Source organism: Hylobates moloch, unplaced genomic scaffold, assembly GCF_009828535.3.
Source record: "Hylobates moloch isolate HMO894 unplaced genomic scaffold, HMol_V3 SCAFFOLD_16, whole genome shotgun sequence".
NCBI classification, from domain to species: domain Eukaryota; kingdom Metazoa; phylum Chordata; class Mammalia; order Primates; family Hylobatidae; genus Hylobates; species Hylobates moloch.
In genome coordinates, this window is record NW_026652291.1 from 34016375 (window position 1) to 34039001 (window position 22627).

General features: G+C 39.9%; 1 protein-coding gene across 10 annotated transcripts in view; it reads right to left on the reverse strand.

Moving 5' to 3' along the window:
* The window catches only part of SIPA1L1 (signal induced proliferation associated 1 like 1), a 425147-nt gene that overhangs the window by 392016 nt on the left and 10504 nt on the right, over window positions 1-22627 (reverse strand). The window lies entirely within an intron of this gene.

Here is a 22627-nt window from a genome sequence, read left to right on the forward strand (position 1 = left end):
CAGTTCCAGACCATGAGCGTATCCTTCAGCTTCACACTGAAAACCTACCAACAGTCAACTACCCCATTTATTGCCACCACCAGGTCTAGTCACCATAATCACTCCCTCAGACCACTGCCACTGCCTCTTAACTGGCTCCCTGCTTCAGCCCCACTCCCAAAAGGCTATTCTCAACATAGCAGCCTAGCGACTCTGTTAAAACCTAGGTAGGACCATGTCAATGCTCTGCTTAAAACCCTTCAGGAGTCCCATCTCAGTGACAGGAAATTCTCCAGCAAGCCCCACCTGCTGTCTCAATGCCTCTCTCAGCTCATCGCCGCTCCTCCATTACTAGCCATGCCCTTCTAGGCACCTGGCCTTGTGTTCTTCACACCTGCTGCCTCTTTGGTCTAAAATGTCTCCCCCAGGTTAGACACCCGCATGATTAGTGACCTTACTTCTTCAAGTGGTTACCTGAAATTCATCGTTATCTTTGTGACCTTGAGATAAACTAAAATTTCTTAAAACAGGACACCATTAAGAGAGTTGAAAAGGCAAGCCAGCAAGTGGAAGAACAGATGTGCAATACACATATACAATGGAGAACTCATCCAGAATATATTTTTTAAATTCCTATAAATCAATAATGAACATGGTATTTAGTCATTTTATTTATTGACATATAATTTGCATATGGTGAAATTCACTCTTTTTAGTGTACGGTTTTTCTGTGGGTTTCCACAAATGTATATGGTCATTTAACCACAACACAATGAAAATACAGAACATTTCTATCACACCAAAAAGTGGTTCAAAATGGCCAATAAATATGAAAAGGTGCTTAAATGCATTAGTCTTCCACAATGGAACATCTCTACACAACTTCCGGAACAGCTAAAGTTAAATGGCAGGAGATGCCAAATCTTGATATGTCTGTGGAGCTCTCACATGCCATTAATAGGTATACAAATCAATATAATCACTTTAGATAACTGTTTATCAGTATCTACCAAAGTGAATATACACATATCCTATAACCTGGCAATTCCACTTCTAATTATATCCCCTGTAGATGGCATCACTAAAAAGAAATATATAAGCATGTTTGCTGCAGGACTACTCATTAGCTAGAGATAGAAGACAGTAAACTGTGGTATCATGATACAATTTAATACCCTACAGCAACAAAAATGAATAAACTACAAATACTTGTAAAAGCATAGGTGGATCTCACCAAATCAATGTTGAGTAAAAGAAGCCAGAAACAAAAGAATATATTATGCATTATGACATTAATATAAAGCTTACAAACCAGCAACAGTAACCTATGGTGTGAGTCCTCAGGAGGCAAGGCTTCAACTGGGAGGGGGGGTAACCAGACCTCCTAAGGGGCAGTTAAAATTCTGTTTCTTAATTTGAGTGCTGATTACACAAGTGTATTCACTTTGCAGAAATTCAACCCTCCCAGCTACTCAGGAGGCTGAACGTGGGAGGATCACCTGAGCCCAGGGAGGCTGCAGTGAGCCATGATCACAACACTGCACTCCAACCTGGGTAACAGAGCGAGACTGTCTCAAAAAGAAAAAGACAGAAAATACATCCCATGGTACATTTGTGCTTTCTGCACTTTTCCGTATTTGTTACACTACAACATAAAGTTTGTTTTTTAAAAAAAAAATCACCTTTTCAATGAGGCCTTCTCTGGCCACTCTAATAATTTCCACCAGTCCCATTATTTATCATACTCCTTTCCTACTTATTTTTCCTCTGGCATACTTGTTAATACGTAGCACACTATCTTACATACTAGATATATTTTACAAACTTATGTTGTTTACTGTCTGGCTCCATCCACTAACCTGTGAGTTCCATGAACACAGATATTTTGTCCAGTTGGCTGAGTACAGAGTCCCCAGTAGCTAGAATAACACCTGGAAGATAGTAGGCACTCGATATAGATTTAATTAATCTATTAATTATACAGCATTGCCCAATTTGTTTAATTATGTTTGTGGATTCAAGCCATAAATTCTTACAGTTGTCTTGTTATATTTAAAAAATAAGTTGGTTATTGTTCTGTCTGAATAATGCTTCTCAACGTGGTTTTGAGACTTCTCATCTTCCAAGTTCCAGATCAGGTTCTGATCAGTTTATGGTATAATAAACCATATTAGGAAACCATATAGGAAATGCTTACACTCTGAATTCTAAAGCTAAGGCTGCATTAACCTTTCTCTCAGTCATATCCACCCTACTGACTCATACTGAGTTTAGAAGCAAATAGAAGTAACAAAGGGATTTAATTCCATTTTTTTCCTTCACATAAACATAAATCATGAAATATTCCCAACCTATCATGGTACCTTTAGTGTCGAGTCCTAAATGTAGAAATTTTCAACTATCTCCATCTATTCCAAGTTTTGGCTAGCCATTTCAACAGCTTTCTTTTAAAGCTGTGGTTCTCAACTTTTTTCCATCGCTGCACCCCTAAAGAGACTTTTTAGGCATTTTTTTCTTAATCATCCTCTCCCGTGAAATTTTAGTATCACAGATATACTATTTATCTGTTTATGTAATTATACTGTACTTGCAACCTGAAGAGTAGCATTTCTGCCCCCATAACCCCTACAACCAATTTCACCTCCTTGAAATTTTAAAAGGCATATTTTAAACTTGGAAAGTAGTTTGTCAACTACTACCTTACCTTTCTAATTTTACTTCACATGTAAATTTGTTAACAATAAAACTATTTCAAAGATCAAAGTTGTAACCCACAGAAATCAAATACAGAGTGCAACAGCACAGGACAAATGCTTCTCTCCCAGCTTGTACAGATCCATCAAATCTACTATTCAACAAGCTACAGATCCACCTAATACCTGTATCACATTTTCCCATCTTGTTCATAAGGACAGCCTTTTGTTAAACTAAATATTCTGTTGAAATCAAAAGACAGCATTCCCTTAACTAATAACCTATTTAAACTTTTCAGAATCTGTTTTTAAAAGAAAACAAGATTAGCACAGAATGACTTATTTTAGTCTCTCCTAAGTCCCTCTGGGGGACTTAGGACGGCTACAATCCTTGACTTCACTCTTCTAAGAGTTTCCTATGTCCCTGGACCCAGATCAGTACATTTTCTACATTATGAGCAAACTTTTTCAATGCAAATCTGATCATTCTGCTCCCTGGATATTTAAATCTTTCCAGGGCTCCCCTAGGCCTATAAAAGCCCCAAGTCCTTAGCATAACAGGCAAAACCTCACTAGGTTTTGCCAGTCAGTGGCAATCAGTGGCCAATCGGGTAAGGCCAATCAGTGGCAATACCTCCCACTTTTTTTTGTTTTGTCTTGAGAAAGAGACTTGCTCTGTCGCCCAGGCTGGAGTGCAGTGGTGCGATCTCGGCTCACTGCAACCTCCGCCTCCCAGGTTCAAGCAATTCTCCCGCCTCAGCCACCTGAGTAGCTGGGATTACAGGCACATACCACCATGCCCAGCTAATTCTGTGTGTGTGTGTGTGTGTGTATGTGTGTGTGTGTGTGTGTGTGTGTGTGTATGTGTGTATGTGTGTATGTGTGTATGTGTGTGTGTGTGTGTGTGTGTTTAGTAGAGATGGGGTTTCACCATATTAACCAGGCGCTATAATCCCAGCACTTTAGGAGGCCGAGGCAGGCAGATCACGAGGTCTGTGATCACGAATAGGAGTTGGAGACCACCCACTTCTAAAAAGTTTTTTCATAATCACTTTACTCCATCTAGCAGAAATGATCTTATAACCAAGCCTCAGCACCTGCCTGCCCTCCCCACCCTACTCTATTTTCCCTTAGTCTCTTCGGATTTTAGAAGCAGTATCACCTCTTCAAAAGATGTCCTATTCTCCACATCCTCCCCAGTGACACAAGAGCACTCCTTAACCAGCTTCCTAGGCACTCTGCCTATATTTGGGGATTACTTACTAATGTGTCTGCTTCCCCCACTCTTGGGCCATTAAAAAATATGTGCAAGGAAATGCACTAAGGATACTGGCTACAAGCTGACCTCCTAAATTTAGAACTTGACATTCACCTTTGTTCCCCCAGCAGCAGGAGTACCAGGAACCCACAGGAATTAGAAGCCCAGTGAATGTTTTCTTGTAATATTGAAACCATCCTGGCTCCTGGTAACCACTACCTTTTCTCTCGTGCTATCAAACCACCTGTTTGAACCTATACTAAGATTCTGTCAGAAAGTCACATGAAACTTTTTCTATTTTCCTTTCTTTAGGAAAAAAAAATCTATTTTCCTTTCTTTAAGGAAAAAAAATGAAAACACTGACGTAAACCTTCAGATTTCAGGAGTGTCAGGGCTCAGAATACATTACCCCAAAGGATTCTGAACTGAAGGAAACTCGAGGAGCCCCAGAAACAAGGTCACTTCCCCTGCCTTCTATGTGAAACATGGTCATAAAGGAATTCTCTGACCCATCTTACCTGAAAATAGATTATAAGACCCTTATTCCAGAAGGGTTCTGCCCCATACCCAGTGGAAAAGTAATGCTCAACACAAAGAGGCTGAGAAGAATCTGGACAGGCCTTGTTGGGTTCCCCTCTCAGTTTATTACCATTAGATCATTCCTTTTTTGTGCAATCACATTACTACATGGCCATGATTCTCCATCAAATCTAAGCATAGAAACAGTTTTCCCTGGGTCTTTGAGTCTTCATTTCTGAAAGCTCCCATGTCATATATAACTTTGTTAAACAAATCTGTGATGCTTTCTTTCTTGCTAACCTGTCTTTTGCTAATAGAAGTGTTGACCACAACCCCTTTGATGGGTGAGGAAAAGGTTATCATCTTTTTGCCCCTGTAAGAGCTTCTCTCACCTTATCAGTTCTCAAAACTTCCCAACTGCGGTTCCTCAAATTAATGGTAGAGTTTTCAGTATCCTGGGGAAGAATCCGTTTCAGCCTGGAGATTCTTATTTATTTTAAGTGAGTAAGAACTTGCTTGCTTTACTCTCATCTTTCATATTCTACCCTTCACTGTCTGAAAAATACTTTCCTACCATAAAAGATACTAAGAAAAAGGAGTGAATTACTCTAAAATCCCTTTTGTTAAAATTAAACAGTGGGTTTAGTCTCTTTTTAGTTCTCATTTTGTTTTAAAGCTTAAAAACTAATTTGCATACACTTAAATAAAGCAGAACACAAATACACTTTATGACACAGCAAGTCCACTCTTACACATACATCTAATGGGAAGGCATGCCCCATGTGCACCTCAACATGCATGCAAGAAAGGGCCTAATGACCAGAAGTTGAAAATTGAAACTCAAATGTCCATCAAGAGAAGACAGTATAAAGAGTTGGATATTGATACAATGGAAAACTACTGACTAAAGAAAATGAACTACAGGAAATACATGGAAAAATTTTACATGTTAGGCAAGATAAACCAGGCACAAAAGAAAACATGCTGTAAAATCCCATTTCTACAAATTTCAAAAAATATATAAAAACTAATCTATGGTGACAGAAGTCAAAAGAGCTGTTATCTTTGGGGTGCAGGAGGGCTAATGATTGCAAAGGTGCAGAAGATGGCTTTTGGGGGGGCTGGTAATAGTCTCTGTGTTGACTCTGCATGGTGGTTACATGTGTGTATGCATTTTCTGATCATTTATCAAGCTGTACCTCTATAGTTTGCGTACCTGATGTGGATTATACTTCCAAAATTTTTTTTAAATCACTGTGGTAATTTCAAATTTTTTTCCTACAAGCCACGGGTCACCCTAGGTATACTCTGTCTAAAATATTTGTAGCAGTTCAGCCTATTCTTTTGTTTTCATGCTTACTATGTGCCCTTTTCTCTTTTGTATTCCACTTAAAGTCTGGCCTCCTGAATAGAAAGACAACCCACAGAGTGAAACATTTTGGAAATCTAATAAAAGATCTGTATCTAAAATACATAAAGAATATTTACAACTCAACAAAAAAAGACAAAAACCTTAACTTTAAAATGGGCAAAAAAATGTAAACAGACATTTCTCCAAAGATCTACAAATGGCCAGCAAACACATAAAAAGATGCTCACCATCATTAGTCATTAAGGAAATAAAAGTCATTCACACCTATTATGACAGGAAAAATAAAAAGAAAAGCCATACAGTAACAAGTGTTGGCAAAGATTTGGAGAAATTGGGACCTTTATACACTGCTCGTGGAAATGGAAAATGGTACAGCCACTTTGGAAAACAGTCCGGCAGTTCCTCAAAAGGCCGGATAGTTTAGAGTTACTAAGCATAGAGTTACTATATAAGTCAACAATTCAACTCCTAGGTATATATCCAAGAAAAAATGGAAACATATGTGCACATTAAAACTCACACCTGAAAAGCAGCATTATTCTTAATAGCCCAAAAGTAGAAAAACCCAAGTGTCCATCAACTGACAAATAGAAAAAAACAAAATGTTATTAGAATATTACTTGACAATACAAAGAAATAAAGTATGATACATGCTACAACATGTACAAACCTTGAAAACATTATTAGAAGCCAGTCACAAAATACTACATTTTGGCTGGGCATGATGGCTCATGCCTGTAACCCCAGCACTTTGGGAGGCCAAGGCAGGTGGATCACTTGAGGTCAGGAGTTCAAGACCAGCCTGGCCAACATGGTGATACCCCATCTGTACTAAAAATACAAAAAAAAAAGAAAAATTACCCAGGCGTGGTGGCGTGTGCCTGTAATCCCAGCTACTCGGGAGGCTGAGGCAGGAGAATCACCTGAACCTGGGAGGCAGAGGTTGCAGTGAGCCGAGATCACACCACTGCACTCCAGCCTCAGCAACAGAGCAAGACTGTCTCAGAAAAAAAAAAAAAAAAGACTACATATTGCTTAAATTTACATGAAACATTCAGAATAGACAAATCAATAGAGACAGAAAGTAGATTAGTGGTTGCTTAGGGCTAGGGAGATACAAAGATAGGCAGGAGGGTGATAACTAACGTGCATGAAATTTATTTTTGAGGTAATGAAAATGTTCTAAAATTGTGGTGATGGTTACACACAGCTGTGAATACATTAAAAGCCACTAAATTGTACACTTTAAATGGGCTAACTGTATAATGTGTGAATTATATCTCAATAACCTTTTTTAAAATCTGGCTTCTTTTCCAATGACCCTGAATGCTTTGTTGACTTCTTTAGAAGACATCCCCACTTTTGCTTACCATCATGACTTGCAATCATACAATCACAATTTCTGTTTCGTGGCACTCGCCACACATCTCGATGAAACCATACTCTTTTCTACAGTTCTGCTGGCCTTGGAGGTAATACCATCTTTGCTCTGAGCGTCATGAGATACCTTTCTAAAAATCTAGGCCATAAGACCCTCTTGCACAACTTTCATCAGGACAAAAACCCAAAATAAAATAGCCAGTTTCACCCAAAGTTCTCAGCATGAATTAACTAGTCAAATTTCTACCTCTACCTTCTAAAAATGAAATTATCAGTAAGTCTAAGACTTATCAGATATCTCCAGTTACAGGGTTGAGATTTTCACACATATAGTTTAAACACACCATTTATAAACTACCTTGTCTCTGTGTCAGGTTAAAAATTATACAAATTTGGCTGGGTGCAGCGGCTCACACCTATAATCCCAGCACTTTGGGAGGCCGAGGCAGGCAGATCATGAGGTCAAGAGATCAAGTGCATCCTGGCCAACATGGTGAAACCCCATCTCTACTAAGAATACAAAAATTAGCTGGGCATGGTGGCAGGCGCCTGTAGTCCCAGCTACTTGGGAGGCTGAGGCAGGAGAATTGCTTGAACCCGGGAAGCGGAGGCTGCAGTGAGCCAAGATCGTGCCACTGCACTCCAGCCTGGCAACAGAGAGAGACCCATGTCAAAAAAAAAAAATAATCAATTATACAAATTTATTCAGGGATGCATATAAGAGTAAGCTCTGGGTGCCAGGCGCGGTGGCTCACGCCTGTAATCCCAACACTTCAGGAGGCCGAGGCAGGCGGATCATGAAGTCAGGAGATGGGAGACCATCCTGGCTAACACGGTGAAACCCCGTCTCTACTAAAAATACAAAAAAATTAGCCGGGAGCGATGGCGGGCGCCTGTAGTCCCAGCTACTCAGGAGGCTGAGGCAAGAGAATGGCGTGAACTCAGGAGGCAGAGCTTGCAGTGAGCCGAGATCACGCCACTGCACTCCAGCCTGGGCAACAGAGTCAGACTCCATTTCAAAAAAAAAAAAAAAAGAGTAAGCTCTGGCAAAAATCAAGTTGCAAAGACATAGTCCTGGCCTTCAAGGTCTAATGAAGCAAATACAGAAAAATAATTTTAATATACTCTGGCAAAGCTCCCCTAGCTTCCCTCTAACTTGGCACTTAAAACTGAGCTGTAACTTTCTGTTACTTGTCTATCAACTCTGTAGGCTTAATCCTACAGAGGCGAGGACATCCTTTGAATCCCAAAGGACTGGCACAGTGCACTGCATATAGGAAAGTGTCAACAACTGTCTGATGACTGAGTAAGTGCATGAAAGAGCATGAGTATGCACGGAGAACCAAATATCTTCCACATGGCACCTGTCTCCCACACAGTGCCCTCTTAACCTCTGCTCAGTTACAATCCCAGTCACACATGGCCATAGTACAGTCCTTACTAAGACGGGTAGGTAGCAAACTATGCCAGGAAAATACCCAAATGGACTCCTCCTGCTCTCCTTCTCCCCCACTCCCACCCGAGCTCTTAGCTTTCCTACCCCTAGCTTTCCCCACTAACACCCAGGAGAAAATGTTCAGGATGGCCTTTCAAAGAAAACTGCCGACAAGATGGAATTTTCCTGTGCAGTGCAGATGACATTTATTTTACAAATACAAGAATCCACCATGATAATTCAAATGAAATATGTCTTTCCATTAAGGTCCTTCAAAATCCAAGAGAAAGACACTAGAAAAAAATGAAAAGTTGGCATGCCAGGCACAGTGGCTCAAGCCATCTCCTAGCAGTTTGGGAGACTGAAGCTGGCGAATCACTTGAGCTCAGCAGTTGGAGACCAGCCTGTGTAACATGGCAAAACCCCATCTCTACCAAAAAATACAAAACATTAGCTGGGCATGGTGGTGCACACCTATGGTCCCAGCTACTCAGGAAGCTGAAGTGGGAGGATCACTTGAGCCCAGGAGGCAGCTGTTGCAGTGAGCCAAGATTACGCCACAGCATTCCAGGCTGGGCAACAGAGTGAGACCCCATCTCTCGATAGATAGATTAGATAGATTAGATAGATAGATTAGATAGATAGATAGATAGATAGACAGACAGATAGATAGAGATAGACAGACAGACAGACAGATAGATAGAGATAGATAGATAGATAGATAGATAGATAGATAGATAGATAGATAGACAGACAGACAGACAGACAGACAGAAATTTTTAAAAACCTGAAAAGTTGGGAGGGCTTGTAAGAAGCCCTGGGTCCAACGTCTATTGGACATCTACTATATGTCAGGCACTGGGCCTGCTGCCTTACAAGTGACATCCTAAAAGCTCTCACTCATTGATCCTAAATCTAAACTGTGGGAAGGGTGTTATATACATTGTCTCATTTCATCTTTATAATAACCTTGAGTTAAGCATCATCATCTTTTCCTTTTAAAAATTAAGAAAAAGGTTGAGGAATTGTCTGAGATCACTGTGGTAGGGCGGAACCCAGGTCTCTGGTTCCGAAGTCTGCATGTGCCCCTACCACTTAATATGAAACATTATGACTGTAAACAAGCAATTAAATCCATTTCCTAAATCTAAACTACAAAAATGAGGGAAATGCTTCCTTCAAATGTTTGCTATGAACATTAAATGAAACACTGACTTCAAAAAAAGTGCTAGTATCTAAGAGACCCTTTAAAAAAAATGTTTTTTTCCTTCCTTCTCCTATTATAAATTCTCCCAACCTTAAACCATGGACACACAGTGGACACTGCAATCTAAAAATCATCTCGCCTATTCTATCCTAGAGGGAAGACTCCATTTACTCATCTAGCATAGATTAGTATCTGAGAAAAGCATCTGGAATGCCAATTACCACCTCATCAAGTTTTAGAACACAACACACTTGTAACTTGGAAATTATTCACAAAGAAATCTAAGGTAAACACTGTTCTTGGTTTTGTTCCCTGATACTTTCTTCCTGAGAACTCCCAGACATCCCTTCCCCAAGATGCTGCTTCCACATCATGGTCCCCCCCAACAGCAGAAACATTTCTGGGGCCTTTTTTCCTTTCTCTCATCAAATTTCACCTTAAAGCCTTTTACTGGACAGAGCTCTGTTCTGCTTGTTTTTAGAAGCCATTTTTGAAACACAGGAAACCTGAAAGTAGTAACAGTGGTTATACCTGGGTGGCAGAATGATGGATGATATTTTTCTTCTTCATACTTTCCTGTATTTTCCAAATATTCCACAAAGTCTTATGTACTGCTTCCATAATACAAAGAGGAAAAAATCAAAGATGGTACATTTAAATTATTTCCTTCATCTCCTGATAAGATATTTTTCTCTATTCTTCCTGAATTCCCAACTAGCTGGAAGCATCCTGAGAACAGAACTGCAGTGTTACCTACGAAATACATAGCTCATCCACAGCCAGCGCCTGACACGAAACAGCTCAAAAAGTATTTGCTGAGTGGATGATGAATATTAGGTAATATTTAGAAATGGACTTTGTGGATTGATGGTGGGTGGACCAAGGTTTGAGGGTGGCATGCCCTCGATGTTGTTGGATTATTGTGGTTATAGGACATTATTTAAAAGGTAGCTTTCAAACACTCTTAAGCAGTTCAACATGAAAAGTCTGTAACGTGAAGACAAGGTGAACCAATCAAGGTGATTTATTGCTGCAATGGTAAACCAAGAACAGGATGATAAATAGGCTAAGGTCCTTGCGCATCTTGCTATAAATGAGTGCACCAGGAGTGGAATTCATTAAGTAACTTTGGAGCTCTCTGCCATTTAGAAGGCACATCGTGGCCTTCTTTGGCCACCAAAGTTTAACAATCCTTTTTAAAATTAATCTTTGTTCTTAGGAAATTAAATAAAACTAAATACTAAAGCAAACAAGAGATTAAGATAAAACCACCCAACCTAATTATACCACCAAAAATCCTTATCTAATAAACCAAAGCAAAAATCTTGAGGATTTATAAACATGAAAGAGAAATCTCAAATATTTGGTTTGGAAAAATGAGCTATACATAAGGTTTAAAGAGGGTATACTGAATTCAAAAAACATACACAGTCCAAAACTCAACAGAAAAGTTCAGGTATAAAAAAATGTACTCCTTTCCCATCATAATCTAAGTTAACTACAAGAACTTTACCAGCAATTTCATTTCTGTCTGATCAACTGAACATGTTTCCTAGATGAATACTTGGAAAAGCCAAGACTGAACTTATACTTGTATTTTCTGTATTTTCAATTAACTTCACTTCCATCAACAACTCTTTAAAAATCTGTATATTTCTAGGGGACTCTTACACACTGTTGGTGGGAATGTATATTAGTTCAGCCACTGTGGAAAGCAGTCTGGAGATTTCTCAAAGAGCTTAAAACAGAGCTACCATTCAACCCAGCAATCCCATTACTAGGTATATACCCAAAGGAAAACAGGCCAGGTACAGCGGCTCACATCTCTAATCCCAGCACTTTGGGGGACAAAAAGTGTCCCCCCAAAATGCAGGTGCATCATTTGAGTCCGGGAGTTTGAGACCAGCCTGGGCAACAAGGCAAAACCCCATCTCTACAAAAAATATAAAAATTAGCCAGGGACGGTGGGGCACAACAACAGTTCTAGCTACTCGGAAGGCTGAAGTGGGAGAATCACTTTAACCCAGGAGGCAGGGGTTGCAGTAAGCAGAGATGGTACCACTGCACTCCAGCCTGGGCAACAGTGAGACCCTGTCTCCAAAAAAAAAAAGAAGAGAAGAAAAGAGAAGAGCAAGTCATTCTACTGAAAAGACACATACACTCACATGTTCCTCACAACACTATTCACAACAGCAAAGACATGGAATCAACTGAGGTGTTCATCAACGGTGGGTTGGATAAAGAAAATATGGTACATATACACCATAGAACACTATGCAGCCACAAAAAAGAGTAAAATCATGTCCTGTGCAGCAACATGGATAAAGCTGGAAGCCATTATTCTAAGCAAATTAATGCAGGAAAAGAAAAGCAAATACCACATGTTCTCACTTATAATTGGGAGCTAAACATTGGGTACCCACGGACATAAGAATGGCAATAATAGACACTGGAACTACTAGAGAGAGGAGGGAGAAAGGGAGGGATGAGTTGAAAAACTGTTGGGTACTATGCTCAGTACCTGCGTAACGGGATTATTAGAAGCCCAAACCTCAGCATCACACAACATACCCACGTAACAAACCTGCACCTGTACCCCTGAATCTAAAACAAAAGTTGGGGAGAAAAAAAAATCTGTATTATTTCTAATATGCCTCCAGGCTCTTAAGAGACATGTATTTCAAAACAAAGCAGATGCTGACTTGATGACAGCCCAATAATTTTAGGGCAATAGGCAGAAGTCAATGACAACATAACAACTGCACAACACAATCCATGCTGCAAGACGAGAAAGAAAGCATTTCACCCCAAAAATTAAATGTCTCAAGCTTCCTGTCTTGCTCAAGTTGGAAAAAAACAGAAAAAACTCTGTGATTATGACAAACTTAGTGAAGATTTGCATTTATTTCACCAAACTATATATATTCACATTTCACCTAGCTATTCATATTAAAAGTATCTGCAATCCTGGGCCTTGGACTTCTCTTGGCAGGTGTCAGCCCACTGTGGAAGTTGCACCCCACATGTCAGTAAGTTCTGTTGGCCAGAAAGGACATTCAACGACAAGCACTACTTTGAATCCAGGCAAGGGAGGAAATTAAATACACTATCCATGACTTTTCTCTAAGTGTCTGAGATACTAGTACATCTTCACCTCCTAAAAGTTCACTCATATACCACTTAATTTTTCTTTTTTTTTTTTTTTTTTTTGAGACGGAGTCTCGCTCTGTCATCCAGGCTGGAGTGCAGTGGTGCAACCACAGCTCACAGCAACCTCCACCTCCCGGGTTCAAGCGATTCTCCTGCCTCAGCCTCCCAAATAGCTGGGACTACAGGCATGCGCCACCATTCCCGGCTAATTTTTTGTATTTTTTTAGTAGATATGGGGTTTCGCCATGTTGGCCAGGATGATAACTCCTGACCTCAGGTAACATCAAATTTTTCTCAGTAAAGCCTACAATAGGATGAAATGAGGGAAAGAAAAAGAAATGGTATTAACTCTTATGCAAACCATGCCTCAGTCTCCTCAGGTAAACAGGAGAGCATCAGAAAGTTAGGTGAGCATGGGAAAACTAGTGGAGCATCAGAAAGCTAGGGGAGCGTCGGAAAGCTAGGGAAGCAACTGAAAGGTAGGCAAGTTACTTAGCCTTTCTCGGTTTCCTTACATCTGTTAAATGTTGATAATACCTATTTCTCAGGAATTTCATGAGGATAAAATGAGATGGCATAACTAAAGAACCTAACACAGAATGAATTCATTAGTGTTGTTCAGCAAAATGTATTTATGATCATTATTAACTGGACACTAGGGCTGACACCATAACAGGCCAAAGTCCTACAACAGATAAGGAAAAGAAACCACCAAATGGGTCACACACCAACTCTGTGAAATCCAGATCATTGTTAAAGACACGAAAAAAAAAAAACAGTCCCTGACTTTCCATTTGGGCACAACATGAATGAATAATAAACCATATACCATGCTTAAAACTATAGTAGCAAGATCAGCCTTTCATTGGAGAAACAGATGAAGATCTTTTATCATCAGTACAGCACAGTGTTTAAAACGAATTATAAGTTTAACACGGTGGTGGTCATAGCTACCTATTATAAGCAGACAGGCTTTCTGGCATTCCCAACAAAATACGCTTTATGCACACAGCCAAAATATGACTGCAATTACTCTAGTCCCAACAGATGACTGCATTAGATAACGCCTCAACTCAGTAGCTGCTACAATCTATGTTAAGAGAAGCAGAAATTCTGTAACAGGAACTCAATATCCTGGCTCCCACAGAGTCCTAATGTCTATCTTACAGGCTTGTTTATAAAGATTAGCAACAATGTGACACAAGGTGCCTGACACAGTGGTTACTCAATAAATGATAGCTGATAGTAATTACCAGGAAGCAACAAAATCTAAAGCCAGAACCTGCCATGAAACAATGAAGATAGAGTGGCTCCTTCTCAACCAAGACATTAAGTTGTATGAAAACACTTGGATAGGCCGGGCACAGTGGCTCACACTTGTAATCCCAGCACTTTTAGAGGCCAAGGCAGGCAGATTACCTGAGGTCGGGAGTTCAAGACCAGCCTGGCCAACATGGTCAAACCCTGTCTCTACTAAAAATACAAAAAATTAGCCGGGTGAAGTGGTGCGTGCCTGTAATCCCAGCTACTCGGAAGGCTGAGGCAGGAGAATCGCTCGAACCTGGGAGGCGGAGGTTGCAGTGAGCCGAGATCACGCCACCGCGCTCCAGCCTGGCTACAGAGCGAGACTTTGTCCCCCCCCCCAAAAAAAAAGGAAAAGAAAAGAAAACACTTGGATAAAGAACACAGTACTAGGCCCTACCACAAGGAGGGCTTGTCAGTAAACATCGGGTTAATCACCTTGCCAGTCAAGAAGGAATCCCAAAGTGCCCATTCCTCTGGGGCAAATAAAGAACCACGAAAAAAAGAGAAATGGTCTCTATCCTCAGAGAATCTATAACTACCTGAGGAGAAATCACATGGTTTCAGCTCTCTGTCTACATTACTCCCTTGACTCTATGTTCCGTGAAGGCAAAAACCAAAAACTTTATATTGCCATACAATACAGGCACTCAATAAATATCTGGTAATCTAGCCATGCGCAGTGGCTCATGCCTGTAATCCCAGCACTTTGGGACGCCGAGGCAGGCAGATCACTTGAGGTTGGGAGTTCAAGACCAGCCTGGCCAACATGGTGAAACCTCATCTCTACTAAAAATACAAAAATTAGCCGGGCATGGTGGTGCACACCTGTAATCCTAGCTACTCGCGAGGCTGAGGCAGGAGAATTGCTTGAACCCAGGAGGCAGAGGTTGCAGTGAGCCGAGATCACACCATTGCACTCCAGCCTGGGCAACAGAGTGAGACTCTGTCTCAAAAAATAATAATAATAAATAAAAATCTGGTAACCAAATGATCTCAGGACTAAAAGTGCCACCTAATTCAAAACTTTCCAAGCCTGGCTTCACAGACTGCTCAACCTAAACTCTCAAGGTGGAGACTGAGAATCTGTGTATTTAAAATGTTCCCGGATGACTGTGATACTCGAGACAGATAATCACTAGTGTAACTGAGCCCTTCTGAGTTTTCTCCAGGCTAAACACCCTTGATGAACTATGCATTAATCGTTAAGTGCTAGGCTCTTTAAGTACACAACACAATACAACAACATGTCAGAGAAGGGAGAAATCAGGGTGTTTTATGGTAACCAGCAAGACATCAATGAAGAAGGTAGGTCTTGAAGGATGAGAAAGACAGGGATAAAACTAGTGTTCAGGGGCTGATGCTCAGAGGGAAAAGGGAGACAAGATACTGATAAGGAGTACCATATGCAGGGAAGGGGATAAGAGTGATAAAGCAACAAGTAAGGAAATTAGTAGGTTTCACATACATTTTTTTTTTTTGAGACATGGTCTCACTCTGCTGCCCAGGCTGGAGTGCCGTGGCGCTATCTCTGCTCACTGCAGCCTCGACCTCCTGGCCTCATGCGATCCTCCCATCTCAGCCTCCTGAACAGCCAGGAATACAGGCTTGCATCGCCATGCCTAGCTAATTTTTTTGTATTTTTTGTAGAGACAGGATTTCACCATGTTGCCCAGGCTGGTCTCGAACTCCTAGGCTCAAGCACACCATCCATCTCAGCCTCTGATATGGTTTGGCTGTGTCCCCACCCAAATCTCATCTTGAATTGTAGCTCCCATAATTCCCACGTGGGAGGTAACTGAATCATGGAGGCTGGTCCTTTCCATGCTGTTCTTGTGATAGTGAATAAGTCTCATGAGATCTCATGGTTTTATAAAGGGGAGTTCCCCTGGACACACTCTCTTGCCTGCTGCCATGTAAGACGTAACTTTGATACTCATTTGCCTTCTGCCATGAATGTGAGGCCTCCCCAGCCATGTGGAACTGTGAGTCCATTAAGCCTCTTTCCTTTATAAATTACCCAGTCTCAAGTATGTCTTTATTAGCAGTGTGAAAAGAGACTGATACAGCCTCCCAAAGTGCTGAGATTACAAGCGTGAACCACCGCACCTGGCCTCCATCCTTTTTGAATTAAATAGAACTAAAACTGAAAACGAACAAGATTTTTCGAAAATCAGAATAGGAGGGAAGAGGAGAGAGCAAAGGCCTAGCATAGGAAGGCAGAGACATAGTCTGGTAGAGGCCAAAAATGGAGAGACCAAACAGGAATGTCGTAAAAGCAAGCAGGAAAGTATGACTTTGATGTAGCAAAGTATTAGAGCCACCTGAGTTCCTCCAGGGTGGCACATGTAACTAAGTGGTCCCTTAGAAAGAACGATCAGACAAGATGGTCTGGAGAATGGGGCAGCGGGAGTCAAAGGGGTCAGAACGGAGGCTTAGATACAGCCGCTTAGATACAGGGGTCAAGGTCCACTCTAAGACAGTGACAATAAAACTAAGAGCAAAAGCTGAAAAATAAAATCAATTCAAAGGCAAAAAAATGATAAAGCTTGGTCACAGATCAGAGCAAAAGTAAAAGAAACGGAAGAATCAGAAATGACTTCTAACAGTTGCAAGAAATTCGAGGGAAAAACAGGACAAGACTCTGGAAAGGTACGGTAAAACAATTACGCAATCACATGTACTGAATGCACTGGTGGATTAGTACCAGGGTGGTTTTAGTTTATGAAAGCTTCAAAGTTCACTCCCTGTTCTACAAACACACATAGTAACTGGTCGTTTTGCTATTTTCTCTGGTCCCAGCACAGGTTGTAGTTTCTGTGTCAGCAGACAGGGAATATTTGGTTTTGAATCCTTAATCTGTAACATTACCACCAAAGTTAAAAGCGCTTGCAAAAAATAAAATGTGCTTCGACAGAGCTAGGTGAAAGAAGCCAGTCACAAAATACAATATATTGTATGATCACATTTATATGAAACACATAGAAGAGGCAAATCTATAAAGACGGAAAGTAGGTTAGTGGTAGCCTAGGGCTAGGGTCAGGGAGGAGGGGTGCGGCTGGAAAGAAATGGGGAGTGACTGCAAATGGGTTTGGAGTTTCTTTGTGGGGTAATGAAAATGTTCTAAAATTGTTTATAGAGATAGCTGCAGAACTGTATACTAAGAACTACTGACTTGTTAATTTACATAGAGAATTATAACTCAATAAAGTTGTTATTTAAAAAAACTTTAGGAGTACATAAATAATTACTGTGACCTCAGACGCTCAGCATCTCTCCAATAAAAGCAACTATTTTGCACTTAAGTTCAAATAAAAAGCCATCAGACAATTTGGAAAGCCTAGAAGATACTTTAGGAAGACTAAGACCATCATGTTCCTTCTAGGGGGAAAAATTAAGCATGAAAAAGATACAGATTTAAACATATAGATCCCCTTTAAATTAGTTCTTACAATTGACCAAAATTTTCTAACATGTGCTTAAAAAGGAAAGACAAGGTTTGAGGTTTCTCTTCAACAATTATGAACAATTATGTCAAGTAATATACTGGGTACCTATGGTTCAGTTTCTTAGAGGCTGAAACAAAATAATGTACAGTAAGCCAATTCAATGAAAAGCAAAAGACCATGTAAATTAACAATTACTGAGCGGATGAGTAAACCTATTTTATAAATCTGAAGACCTAACAAAAGCCCTCATGTAAGAGAGGTCCTTTTGCTCAAAACATATAAGAAAACTATCCAAAAGAACTTCTGCCCCCATGATATCTCCTGAAAAACATGGTTCCTACCTCCCTGAGGCCTTCATTATTAAAGCCATTACCATTCTCTTTCCACTGAACACTTAGAATGCTTACTTAGATGGTATTCCAACGGTTACCATACTTACTTAGATGGCAGTCATCAAGTTATATTCACTGCATGTGTCAGGACCTTTCTAAATCAGAGGACCTGCAATGGGCGCACACAGCTGATGCCCAGTGGAACCTTGCTGACTGATAATCAAACAAGGACAGCAGTGAAGAGTGATAGTGTTTCTGTTCAAAACTGCTTGTGGATTAGAAGAACCCAAAACCACCACATCTGTTGGCTAAAGACATTTTTTTTTTCTTTTGAGACAGAGTCTCACTCGGTCACCCAGGGTAGATTGCAGTGGCATGATCTCAGCTCACTGCAAGCTCCGCCTCCTGGGTTCACTCCATTCTTCTACCTCAGCCTGCCAAGTAGCTGGAACTACAGGCGCCCGCCACCACGCCCGGCTAATTTTTTATATTTTTTGGTAGAGATGGGGTTTCTCCGTGTCAGCCAGGATGGTCTTGATCTCCTGACCTCGTGACCCGCCCGCCTCAGCCTCCCAAAATGCTGGGATTACAGGCGTGAGCCACCACGCCCGGCCAAGGCATTCTTAAAGGAACAATCAACTGGTGGGAAAGTATAGATTATAAAAGTACTACATTTCAAATATATAACTATTTACTACTACCTCTAATGACAGACATTTAATAAATTCAAAATGACACTGATTAAAATACAAGACTGATGCTTTCAACATGGTGGATCCTAAGCAAATTTTAATTCAATAGATTCAAATACATACTTAATGTATTTCACCTGCCTACAAAAAAAATGTAAAGCAGTCAAAAAAAACTAGAAATATATAAGTATTCTGAATCAAGAAACATGAAGAGTGGTCTCCCTAAATCATCTGACCTATTAGACCCTATCTGTTAATAGATTCAAGTTATGGGAAAAGCCTAAAATAAAGAATTTGAGAAAGATAAGAGCCATTTTTCTACTACAATACCCTCCCCCACCTAAATAAATTACTTTGGCCCAAAGCTATGTTTATTAAGAGGCAAGTCTGGTACCACACTCTCAAGTAGTGGCTCTACACAAAATGAAGCCCTCTGACACCCTGGAGATAACTGAAATACATACATACCAAGTTCTCCCAGAAGCTACCCAGGAATTGCAGGAGGGATCAAAGAGAAAGCTTTCACATCTACTGGGAAAGAAACCAGGCTTTGGAGGGCATATGCTAACTTTCCACAATACAATGTGGCCTATGAGTTAAATAGTGCAAAAGAGACCACAAAGGACACAAGATGGTAGCCAGTCTACTTTCCAGAAATAATACAAGACGCAGCTTTACAAGTTTTAACTTTTTTTTTCTCATTTGATCTCAAGAATTCTGAGAAGGGCAGACACTTTCCCCATTTCACAGATGAGAAAACTAAAGCTCATGAAGACTGACAGACCTGCCCAGCTGCCTACCTGACTGCTCCACTTGGCAAGTCAACTTGCATCTCATACCCAACATGTACAGATCAACTCTTAATACCACACCCAAACTTGCTCCTCCAGGCATCTCCATTTCAATAAATGGCACCCCCATTATTCCAGCTGCTCAGGCTAAACACCTCGGTGTCATCCTTGAGTACACTCTTTCTCACACTCCACATCACCTCACCCACCAGTGAATCATTTTAGCCCCATCTGAGATATATCCAGAAACCACTCACTTCTCATCACCTCCACAGCTGCTATCATAGCTCACCTATAAAGCATTGCTAGAAACCTCTAACATCCCCCTATTTCCACCTTTGCACTCCTCCCCATTCTATTCCCCTACACACAGTGTCACTCTTTAAAGATGTCAGACCAAAACCCTTTGTACAGAATCCTTCAGTGGCTTCCCATCTCACTCAAAGTTGTTCACTGATGTATCCCTAGGATGAGAACGTATCTGCCATCTAGAAAGTACATAATGATTTACTAATCAGTATGCTTGCTGATTAGCAAATGAAAGACAGCCAAAGTCACACAACTAGTATGTAGTAAAGCCAGGACTAGAACAATCTTCCACTGTTCTTTGGTAACACTGAAACCAGATTTACGAAAAGCAACAATCCACGTGGGAGGAAATTCTTACGTTTTACTTTGCATAACTGAATCTTTTCATGTATAGTCAATACTATGTTGAATTTCCAACAAGTTAAAATGAAAATATCACTTTATAAAGCCCTGCAATCTCACACGAGGAAATCTGAATATTACTTTTTTGGCAGCATGAGCAAATAGCTGCTTAATTATCACAGTAATGGCACTCAGATCTTCAGTGTGACTGTTCTGCATTCAGCGACATGACGTTACCATTATCCCAAGACTACTACACATCAAGATGACCACAGTCTAAAAGATTCAGAACCAAGCACCCAGAAGAGGTAACAAGCATTTCCAAATCTCCTACACACACATTATACCAATCATCTGAAACAGGAACAAGTTTCCAGGGTGTTACCAGTAACAACAGAAAGGCTAGATTCAGAATTGTCTACTACCAAATTAAAAAGAAAAACTCTGAGCTGAGTTTAAATGTTGATTGGTTTCAGATCAGAATGAAACTAACACTAAAATTATCCACCATTATAGAATTTTCTCACTAAAATATTTTAGAGTTAAAAACAAAAACTCTAAATTTCTTCAATTCTTTCAAAAATATTTCTACTACCTATAAAAAGGCCTAAATCTTACTAAATCATAGTAATAAATTTATAGAATTTTTACAGTAGGTCTTAAAGAAAACTGAATTCAACCCTCAATTTTCTCCCTTTTACCAAGAAGGATTACTTGATACATAACAGGTAAACAATGAAGACTTATTAAGTGAATGAAGAAATGAATGAATGAATGAAGATCCAGAAGCGTTATGTGACTCTTCAAAGCTCCAACAAGCAATATCAAATCCAGGATTAGTCATAACTAGCTTTCCAGATTCTTTTGGAGTGGGTGTAGGAGTAGAAGAAACCAAGATTTAAAAACCCTATCTGGGTCCTCAGGAAAATCTTAACCAAAAGGCATTACAGCCAGTTTCCTTTGGTTCTCTTTCTTAGAAAAGCACTTGATAAAATAAATTTTGCCAAGATATATCTCCTTGGAAACCAAAATGCAGTTGACTAATGTTTATTTCTCTCTATATATAAAAAATATTTAATATAGGAACATAAACAACTGCAATTGTCTTTGCACCAAAACAGGTGGCCTTTGACTAAAAGAAAAATCCAACCAGAGGAGAGGAACAGAACATTGACAAGGGCCACATAAGTCACTAGAAGAGTATCAGCTATACAAGAACAGGAACCATGTATCCTGTTTACCAGCAGCAGCCATATAATGGGATTCAATAAACACTTACAGGAAAAGTGAATAAATTACTCCTTAGAGACCCACCTATGCAAACAAAAATTCATTTGGTCACCATTCAAATATCTTGCAGATACAAATTCATTTGGTCACTAATAAACAAATCTTTATGATAGGCCTACTACATATAAGCATACTACATTTTTCCTCCATGGAAATTCTACCAAATGTCCCTTCAAATAATATACTCAACCAAAATTATCCCCATCATTGTATTAAGATGATGAGAAAATGTCTTAAGTAGCCGAAATTAGTTACTATAGCAGCCACTAAATTTGCTGTTCTGGCTTCAATCTTTTGCCTTCAATTCATCCTGTACAACCCAGACAGATCAGTTTTCTTTTTTTTGTTGTTTGTTTTCGTTTTTTAACACATCCAAAATATAAAACAGTGCTGTGGTTAAGTATTCTACCTTCATATGGGGCCCACTGCTATTCAACAAGCAGATATAGGAAATTTGAAACTACTGGATTGGAAAAGGAAAGACAACACAGCATCAAGGAAAAAATTACCACAAGTGACAGTTCTTATAATAATTTCTCTGTATCACTGTGATACAACTGACACAGTGTTGGGTATGAATTCCACTAAGGTACACATCTGACTGTTGTGATAATTCAAGATTCATTGCCTTTTTGAAGCTTTCCCAAGCCACTGGACTCTGTATCTGTGAAAGCATTTTGCAAACCGGAAGTGCTAGACACACAGCTTTTACTATGCTCCTTGCCAATTGGTAGCCTCATACATTCTGCCATTAAAATCATCTTACCTCATTCTCTAAGTGTGTCTCGATCCTTCAAAAACAGGAAAAATTCTTTGAATTGTTTAATGTCACTTCTTTATTACTCAATATCTAGAATAGCATAACTTAAAAGTGCCATTTACACTTCCCGATTTCAGAACATATTACCAATCAAAACAGTGTGATAATGGCATAAAAACAGACAAAGAGACCAACAGAATAGAACAGACAGCCCAGAAATAAACCCACATATATAGTCAAATGATTTCTGGCAAGGATGCAAAGACCACTCAATAAGGAAAGGACAGTCTCCTCAACAAATGGTGTTGGAAAAATAAGATACCCACATGCAAACGAATAAAAGTTGGACCCTTATACTATACATAAA